General features: G+C 34.1%; 2 long non-coding RNA genes across 2 annotated transcripts; both read left to right on the top strand.

The window, feature by feature from the left end:
* The first annotated feature begins 860 nt into the window (after positions 1-860).
* Positions 861-4,096, top strand: LOC122608559. The gene is made up of 2 exons (XR_006325251.1): positions 861-1,093; positions 3,577-4,096. It is a non-coding gene; the product is annotated as an uncharacterized LOC122608559 (long non-coding RNA).
* A 4,209-nt stretch (positions 4,097-8,305) lies between these two features.
* Positions 8,306-8,601, top strand: LOC122606580. Its single transcript, XR_006324950.1, has 2 exons — positions 8,306-8,412; positions 8,496-8,601. It is a non-coding gene; the product is annotated as an uncharacterized LOC122606580 (long non-coding RNA).
* Positions 8,602-10,797: the final 2,196 nt, after the last annotated feature.

Raw genomic sequence — 10,797 nt, 5'->3', positions numbered from 1 at the left:
ATTCAACTAAGTTTAAGTTTTTGTTAGTATTTAAATGTTGAACATTATATATATTATTGATTTCAATGTCAAAATTAAAACTTTAAAAAAATAACTTAAAAACCGTACATCGTGCGAGTAAAAAACCTTGTATAAACATATATATGTAGCCTCTTTTTGCGAATTAAAGCTAGCGTATTATATACCGATCGAGTATATCCTCTTAATTGGTAGTAGTACGTACGCTCTAGTGTTCTACGTTGTGATTATTATGCTTAACTATTTTGCAATAATTCCTTTCAATACATTTGTCAAGCAGTAGATGTTAATTAGCTAAAATTTTCACTCTAGAAGATGAGTGAATTAAAGATAGAGTTGTCTTTTTCATATTTCGAAGGAAAGTAAAAGAATGAAAGCTAACATGTAGATGAGCAATTATAAAGCCAAAACGATTCAATTTTTTTATTTTTTTTATAAAGTAAGTTTTAATTCAAAAGCAATTTTAACTATATATTTTCTAAACCTCTAACCTCTATTCCTCATAAATGAAATATAATAAGATTGAAAATAAGACTTAACTAGAACCGTTTTTCTCCCATGCTACTAGTGATATAGCTTAAGTTTTAGAGGGGGTGGGCCCCTCACCCTCTAGCTAAACTTTGCCGAGTTAGAAATACACCCGTTCATTAGGTATATACATTACATCTTTGCAACATGTTAGACACACATGAATTATATATTTTAATTGACTATCGGACAAGCAAAGAGGACAAAACGATACAAACACTTAAAACATGGAACAAATGATTTTTATATATTTAGATGCTTTAAATAATGCAAAACATATTTTAATGAGTCAAAATACTATTTCACTTCTTGTTTTCTGCAATAATATTATACTGTAAAAAGCTTTTATAACTTCCTAAATATTCTCATTGCATGTGAGAGTATTATTTTTACGAGGTGGGGGGTGGCGAGCACCGATGAGGAATTGAAGCAGGTCCACGTGTATTCACCAACTCATTATGGAAACATATGTTAACACTTTTGATATGTGCCACGCATAAAGTGTTCACTAAATGTTGAATACAACGTCAGCCGAACGTCTTTTGAGGTACAATTTTTTTTTTTTTTTGAACACCAAAAATAACATACGTACACCAATATAGTGGTTGCTGCTAAATCTCTTTTGTTCTTATGACATCACATTCACCACACGAGTAACATGAAGATTGAAGAGTGTATGATGTGTCGGATTCAAGATCGAATACCACCATATATATTTTTTAATTATAGTGTTAGACTATATATCTTGACGCAATTTGAAGAAGTTAATTATTAAAAACTTTTATGAAATTTGTCCGTGCATCATGGATGTAATTCACGAACACCCCCTGAAACATCGCGCGGTAGTGCTACATTATTACATCCGAGTTATCAACATACATATATGTGCATATATGTGATTCACATCATTAAAAAAATGTAATTTGGTGTATTTATTAAGTATGTTTTCAATATGTTACTATACTCATTACCAAGTATCTTAAGGTCTAAGGGTGTTAGGAGTGATAAAATCAATTTTATCAACTTTTTCAAAATTAACCAATAAAATTTATTCAACTCACAAAATTTATCAACAAAAATATATATTTAAAAATCAATTCATTCATATAATTTATATCAAATGTTATAAAATACAAAAAAAAATATATACAATCAAAATTGAATACTAGAAACTTAACGACTCAAATTTAAACAATTAATTTGGGATGGAGAAAATATATTTTTTTTCTCAGTAATTGGGTCACAATAAGAATGCATGTGTAATATTTTTTTAAAGAAAATTAGAGTTGTTAATAGGCTACCATAATAGTTAAAAGAGTTATATAAATTTAATGTTGAAGCTTTAAATATAGAATATTGTCAAAATTTGAATGTTAACTAAAGCCTCTAGTTAGCAAAATCTTTAAATTATCTTGATTAACTCTTATACTTTTAAAACTTTATCGTTCTCACCCTTTTAATAGTAAAAATGATTAAGTTAACATATACTTAATTAGGACTTGGGAGAGATTTAGTAACAATAAGAAAGCTATTTATACGATTTTAACATCAAGTAACTTAACTTTGAATGATAAATAATGTTATTTTAAAACTAAAGAACAAGAAGAAGAAGATTAAAAAGAGAAAAAAAAAATGTAATTCCATTCATCAAGGTTCAAAAAATAAGGTTACGATATGTGCTACTCGATATTTATAGGCCAAGTGTTATATTTATAGACTAAGACGTAAATATTAAAAAAGAGCTAAATTTCTAACTATAAAAGCAATCATAAATATCACCACAATGTATTTTCATTATTAACCCGGATGAAATGATGAATATATACCTTGTTTGCAATGTTTTAAAAACCGGTATTTTAGTTATACCGGCGTTGAAAAATTTTCCGGTATTACTGGTATTATCGGTAATACCGGAATTACCGGCCGGTACGACTATTTTTAATTTATTATACTTTTTTGTGTAAAAATCCTACAAAACTTGTTACAATTTAACAAAAAAAAGTCAAAATGCAATTATAATTTACTCAAAAATAATACCAAATATGTATTTTATAACAAAATATAGGTTTTAAAGTTTACAAATAACAAAAAATAACATTAAAATATCATAAAAATAATTTTTTTTAAAAATCAAAATTTATATTTTGAAAATACCGGAAATACCGGTATGGTAATACCGGGAATACCGGAAATACCGGCCGGTATTGAATAGTGAAAATACCGGACTTAAAATACCGGCGTGGTCTCCGGTACCAGTAATACCGGCCGGTATTTACCGGTATTTAAAACATTGCTCGTTTGTGATATATTTTTGTTGGAATACAAGTGGGCTGGATTAACTCATTTCGGATTGAATCGTGATGGGCCTCCAAACATTCTACAAGCACTGGCCAATGGGCGACATACATTGATACATAATTACATACATATAACATATGTTGCCTCAAAGAATTTTATACTCTTCTTTCCGTGGGAAAGTATTACGTGTCAAGGCTGTACGTAAAAAGGTCAAGATATTGAACTTGAATTCAGGTCTCCTATAAGGTTGATCGAGTCAGGTCAATACTTCAAAGAGTCTTCCTAATGCTGATGACTTGGCTAGAATACCTAATAGTTTAAGATGACTTAAAATCGGCTCCAAGGACTCGAGTTATATACAAATTTTTACAAACTTAGCCTTTTGTTTTACAAAATGATAGTAACACTCAATGTCGTCTACGACGGGTTTTGAGTCCCAATATTGTCTTCGACGGTGTGTGGGGAAGTTGAGATGTAGAAGCCTTACCTTTACCTAAGATAGAAAGATTGGATTCAAGTTCTACTAAAGGTAGAAAAGGACCTACAGCCTTGTCGAACATGAGAATCGAACCCTTAATATCTGTGTCTAAAGGTAAGAGCTCCAACCACTTGATCGAACTCGGTCGATTTGTTTTACAAAATAATAAAAACAATAATTCTAAGTCTTGCACAATATGAAAATTATCTTCTATATTAACGTAATGGTGTGTCTAACAGTAGTTTATTCTAAAGAAATTTGAAACAACAGGCCTCTGTTGAAACTTAGAAAAAGGATCGAGGCAGGGGTGAGCGTAATGGGTGGTGGAGGCGAGCCTCCAGCGAGAGCTTTTCAGTGGAGCTCTGAAAAAAGACAAAAACTAGCGAGGCTTCATGGAAACTATGGAAGGCCTAAATTGGAGAGCCCTAGCTCATTCCTGCGAAGCTTTCCCCTAGTAAGCCTAGCGAGCTTTAGATAAAGACAAAACCGGATTGAGCCTCCTTTTGCCTTTAGTATTAGTCATATAACTTCAACATACCCGTTAGTACTTGAAGCTCTTGCAATGGTCATAGATTTGTCATATATATCGACGCGGAGGTTCATAACTATATATCCTTTTCTCCAAGAAATTTACTCGTTTATATTCAAGAAAATGTGGTCACGGTGTGGTTCGTTTATGTAATTCTTGTTGTTCTATTACAAAGGATTGTCTATCTTCAGCTTTGTGGATTGTTATAAAACCATTTCTTCTTTATTAATATGGCTACTTATTTATTTATTATTGTTGGTGTTTGAATCTTAACATGGATATATTGTTATCAGTCTTTAATTCATTTTCAGAAATCACATGGCAAATGGAAATTTAAATATCCTAATTTTTCGCGTGAGACTTTGTGTATATACAGATTGACAAGTTACTTTCTAAGACTTTGAGCTTTATATAATGTTAATTAATTCGATTACATATGGGAGGCATAATGCTTTACAATAACTATATTATGTATAAAATGGATTGCGGGTCCAAGGTAAGATATGAGTTAATAGAGTGAGTATGTAACATTTCGTCTTATTCAGTTATTTGCCAAAAAGTCTCGTACGTTAAAGCTGAACACTTTTGATCAATTGTTCCACGCATAAAGTGTTTGCTAAATGTCGAATACAACGTCAGCCAAACGTCTTTTGAGGTACAAATTATTAGTTGCAGCTGAATGTCTCTTTTGTTCTTATGACATCATGTCATCATCTACCACACGAGTAATTTTATGAGTGTATGCTGTGTCGAATTCAAGATCGAATACCATCATATGTATTTTTCTGTTAGACTTTGATGCATTTAAAAAATGTTATAAACTTTTACGAATTTTTACATGGAAAAAAAAAAGGAAAAGTGAGTATGGTGCTGTTATGCACCCAACTTGGGTGGAAAAACTTTTCACAAACTAATTTTTTAATATTTCGAATAAATATTTGAGCTCCCATGTTTTTTATGTTTCAAAAAGTGACATGTAAGGGGTTTTTCACCCAACTTGCCTAACAACATCATATACCCTTCCCCAGAAAAAAAAAATCTATGTAATTCACGGATACCTCATTATGGTTTTTCTACTGGTAATAGTGCCACCGTGATCCACCTCATTGAAGTATTAGATGAATGTAAACCTTAATATAACTTTGTGCCCTTAATATAGTTTCATAATGAAATCATTATCAACCGGATGAAAAAAAAAATGCCCCGTTTGTGAATTGTGATACTTTGATAATGAAATACAAGTTGGCTGGATTAAGTAGTAATTTTGGATTGATATGTAATGGGCCTCCAATAGAATATGCACTGGCAAATGGGCTGGATTAAGAAGTCTTCCTGTGCTTGAGATACCAATGTAAGATAACTTGAGATTGGCTTGCATGACTCGAGATTTAAATTTTAAAATATCTTTAACTTATACGCGTAATATATTATTAAGCATTGTGTGGATCTTATAATCTGCAATCCCCTTTTCTTATATGTTTTCTAATAAAACTTTTTTGAAGGGATTTTCTAATGTTCTATAATAATTAGCTTTTTGTATTATACCCGATGATGAAATCAATAAAATTCTAAGTCTGCACAATATGAAAGATATATATATATATATATATATATGGATAACACTATGATGAGAATACTTTTAAAATAAGAATAGTAAGAACACCTTAAAAACATCATTTTGATGCATTAAAAATCCATAAAACTAACATAGTCATAACTAATTATCATTATTTAAGTGATTAACAACACATTCATTCGTCAAAATTGAAATAATCATGTTTTTTTGTTTTGTGCATCCATCTTGTATGCATATTTATCAAAATGATGCATCCAATAAAAAACGTGATTTTTTCGATTTTGATGAATCAATGTGTTGTTAAACACTTAAATAATGATAATTAGTTATGCACTATGTCAGTTTTATGGACTTTTAATGCATCAAAATGATGATTTTAAGGTGTTCTCACCGTTCTTATTTTAAAACTATTCTTATTTGATTGTCCCTATATATATATCTATACTTCTATACTCCCTTATAAAGAGTATTGAATTTCTTAAATTCAACATTTTTTTCTTCCCAAAATACCCCTACTTAAACATAATACCCTTATATATCATCCTTTCCCCATTCTCTCTAATCATTACACACTCTTATCGACTTTCTATCACCCTCTTCCACCGCTGCTCTCCTTCTCAACCGCCTACCTCGCTCTCCACCACCGCCTCCCTTTTATATTGTCATCACTTTCTAGCCGCTGCAATGCGCGGGCACTATGCTCGTATATATATATGTGTGTGTGTGTGCGCGCCTCTATTTTACGTAACTATTACACTTTATAATTAATCAAAGTAAATGAATCTTTCATAAATAAAAGGAAAAAAGTGTTGCATGGTATAATTATTATTTAGCTCATGATTTTTCTACAAAATGATTAAAGACAGTAACTCTTCAACACTTTATATACACATTTAACAAGTTCGTAACATTCGGTTATTACTTATTAGCATGGTACTCGTGGCCGTGTGGTGATGGCGGCGACTGTAATAGTGGTGGTGACTGTTGATGGTTGTGATGATCTTAAGTGGTGTAAGTATTTGATTTAAAAAAAGTTATAAATATATTTTAGAAGATAATAGACTTTATTTGTTATTGAACTTTGAACAATTTTTATGTCTTTTGATCGAGTAAGCTCTAATAGGGAGTATGAATGTGTACATTAAATATGTTATTGGCAAAAAAGAAAATAACCATCTTATTGCTAACAAAGAATCCAAATGACAAAATTATAAAAAAAACAACAAAATTTATCTCGTTGTAGACAAATACTACTATGTATACTTTGAAATGTATATATTTTATTTCTGCACATCATTTTCCATTTTTTAATAAATATTATGTGTACATCTTGAAAGTTTATAACAAATAAGTATAAAAAATAACGTACAAATTAATACAAAGGCATGGTATCATTTTATAACGAAGCGCGTAACCCGACCAGGGAAAAAGCAGTAACCCGACCACCCACTATTAGCGGCGACGTCGCCGCAAATAGTGGGTCCCCCATCTGTCAGTCAACGACTGTAACTGGCCGAATCACGTGGGTGTGGAGCCCACTATTAGCGGCGACGTCGCCGCAAATAGTGGGCCCCCCCACTACAGATCCATCGTCAATATAAACAAGGCAGCCCCCTTCTTCTTCTTCTTCTTCGTTCGTCTTCTCCATTTTACTCCTCCATAAAAACTTTTAATTTCTCCAAAAAATCCATTCTTCTCCATTAGTATAACTCACAAATCCGACCATCTATCCCCTCATCATCATTATCAACGTTCTTTTTTACACCATCTACGTTTTTCGGCCTCCCGGAGGCCATTTTCAGGCGTATTTTTAGCGGCGACATTTTTCCGGCGATTATATTTTCCGGCGTGCCAGTTTTGCGGGGAACCTATTTTCCACCATTGATATACGGGAAAACAGATTTGAAACTTTTCCGGTTTACTCCGACGATATTGTTTTCCGGCGACTAATATTTTTGTCGGCCAGCCATCCGTTATTTGTTCTACTCTTTTTTCCGGTAAACCATTTTTTAGACGAGGTAACACTCATTTACCTTTTTATATATAATAATGTTATCAAATATTTATTTCTTATGGAAATTATTAGTTATAGAATTGTTATATTTTTTTGTTAGAAAATATATGTTGAAAAAAAAAGTTAGAAAAAATATGTGTTAGAAAATATGTGTTATAAAATATTAGTTATATAAATGTTATAGTTTAATGTTATATAAAATATATGTTAGGAACAAGTGTTAGTAAATATATGTTAGAAAGTATTAGTTATAGAAATGTTATAGTTTTATAGTTAGGAAAGATAACTTATGTTATTATAGTTAGGAATGATATGATTTTTAGAAATTCATAAATATTTAAGAAAACATTTGTAGTTATAATTATTGTTTATTATAGTTCAAAGTATGATTCTTAGTTAGAAAACACTTTTTAGTATGATTGTAATTGTTAATATAGTTGTTATTAGGTTAGTATTAATGTTATAAATGAATGTTTGAAAAAAAGTTGCAAAAAAGTGGTCATTTTAGGTATAATAATTTTGGAAAACAATTTTGTGTCGAAAATATGTTAATTTAGGTCGCACCTTTATTATGACTTTTATGTTTGTTTATGTTATTTTATAAATTGGGACGGCTGATGGTGGCAACGACCCTCCAAACTGGGGGTGGAATCCCGAATGGGGTTGTAGGCGTACGGGTGGTAAGTATATATATATATATATATATATTTGTTATTTTATTTTGTTTTGCAGGTATTAGCACAGGGAGAGCTGCTGCTGCTAACAACGATCTGGAGCGCGAGTTTCAGAATTCGGGACGCCGAATCTCGCTTATGTTAAATAATGATCTCAGTAGGTGGCAGGCAATCGGGGACCACACCAAGTGGTACAAGAGCTATTTGGGGACCTATGTCGCTACCGTCCCACATAATTACGAGTCGTGGGATCAGGTGCCCCAGCCCATCAAGGATGGACTTACTGACTGGCTTATGGTATAAAACTAATTTTTTTTACTTTTAAAATACTTTATTTAAAAAAAATGGTAGATGCTAACTTTTACTTGGTACTATTGCAGAGACGGTTCTACTTAGAACCATATCTAGGTCACCCAGAAAATCACCCGTTACGAGAGGCCGTGACCAGGATGATACGTCAGGATGCCCTGAAGATCTACAGGGATATGGGTGCAGGTTTCCGAAAATGTCAGGATTATCTTTGACCCATTGTGATTCAGGGTGGGATTGATCGTCGAACAATTTTCGGTTCTCGGGATAACGACAGGACTGGGACGGCTCGTACGTACTGTGTCTGGCGGGCTGCGCAGGTGGGGGTTTGTTCAAATCTGGCACATTGTATTCCCTCGGTCGACTGGACTTGGATTTTCGTAGCCCAGGTGGGTTGGTGTTGAGATCCGGCACCTAGACCATTAGTAAGAATCAGTTTCCTTACCTGAGGTAGTTATATATACTGTATTTATTGAATAAGACAAATATTTTTTTAGATGTATTATGTATACCTTTGGCGGCTTTTGTTTCGAGCCGACTGGTCTTCCGCGTGTGGTCTTTTGAACAAGAGGATCATTCACTTGTGTCTTACCAGGCTTAAACATGTCTTTAATTTTTAACATGTCTTTAATTTTTGACAACCAATGTTTCTTTTGGGCCTTGGGTTGCTGATCCAAGAAATTCGTAAGACCATCAACGACTTTATGGACATCGTCTTCTTCGTCTTCGTCTTCTACACATGTCCACGGTGTTAAGTCAAGCTTTTTCCAAAACGGGTCTATGACATGAGGCTGTATACGAGTCCCTGCATTTTTTTTATATAAATAAGTGTACGAAATTATGTGCTTTTGATGAAAAAATACAAGTAATAAATCGTACTAACCACGCTGCATGAACTCGGCAATCTTGCAGGCACATGGTAGCCCGCAACTGGACTGAACCTTGCACCCACATTTGTTAACATGTCTTTTAAGGACTTTGTCTAAGCGTACAATTTCATCAGCCATGATGTCCAAAGCTTTAAGTGAAACCTTTCCCAATAGGTCCTTCATACAGTTGTAATTATGTTTCCCCTTCCGGGTCCCGTTGCTATACCACAGTTGGCCCCTTATTTCTGCTTCTTGACTGATCAGGACAGAATCAACACATTGGAGGATTCTAGTAAATGTGCATTTCCCCTTCAATTCTTCCTTCAGATGATGGTGCTCGGCCTCCACTCTGTTTGTGGTGTGGTTTTGGTAGTTGAGGTGTTCATCGACCCAACAAGACACAAACTACTCTCGGTATGGGGACAACCAATTATCGGTCAGGTACTTGTAGACGCCTGGAAAACCCCCAAGTTTTTCCTTTAACTCCTTCTCATTTGACTTAAACTCGTCAAAAGTCCGAGACTGATAGACTTTTTTCCACCAAACGTTAAGCCTGTCAATGTTAACATCTTTCTTCATCCGCAATGCTGGTTCGCAGTGCTTGATTATGTTTTGCCATATATGGTACCTACAAAGCAGATGTTTCGCTTCCGGCATAACAACCTTCAAAGCTCTCATCAGGGCCAGCTCCCTGTCAGTAAGAACGACACGAACGGCAAAGCTATCAGCAAGGGTGGACCGAAGACATCGTAAAACCCATTGATAATTTGCCTCCCGCTCGTTTACGATAAACGCATACGCTAAACTGAAGGTCTTCCCCGTTGAAGTCACGCCGACGATCTCAACTAGCGGCATGTTGTAGATGTTAGTTTTGTACGTGGAGTCTATTTCAATAACCCAGGGAAATGCGCGCCATAGGGTCATTGATGTTGGATGAATGAAAAACAGGTTCTCCAAGCGTCCATTTTGTTATTTGTGGTGAACTGGTAAAAGTACCTTTTCTCTTGCAACAGTGAAAACATAACCTGCGATTAATGACCAAGATAGAGTAAATAAGTCAATTCCAACAACGTAGTACACTAGAATATTTAATGTTTGTACCTGCATTGGAGTACGCCCTGCTTGGCCCGACCTTCTTCTCGCTTTTAGGAAGTTCGTAATGTCTCCTTTGCGAGTCAAGTTTCCTGGAAATTCAAGTTTGAGGTTTACCAGGATCTGATGTGGGTACAAACCGCGATCCGATTGGGTCCCCACAAATTCCTTTTCTTCATCCGTCATCCGTCTAGCGTATGCATTCCCTTGCAGATTGGTAGTTGGATCATGATTGTGTCTCCAATCCTTGACAGTTAACCTCCAACCACCATCACGCTCAGGGTGGCCTATCAAAGTGAAGGGACAACCTATCTTACTGGACCGTTTGGGTGGGCCAATTAACCTTGCATCGCGCGCTCCACCGTGGTGACATATAAGTGTCACTTTATTCACCACCTCTTTTGAGTTTTTG

The sequence above is a fragment of the Erigeron canadensis genome, chromosome 7 (genome assembly GCF_010389155.1).
Source record: "Erigeron canadensis isolate Cc75 chromosome 7, C_canadensis_v1, whole genome shotgun sequence".
Taxonomy (NCBI): domain Eukaryota; kingdom Viridiplantae; phylum Streptophyta; class Magnoliopsida; order Asterales; family Asteraceae; genus Erigeron; species Erigeron canadensis.
Note: the sequence above shows the minus strand (reverse complement) of the source record. Positions and strands in the feature narration are given on the sequence as shown.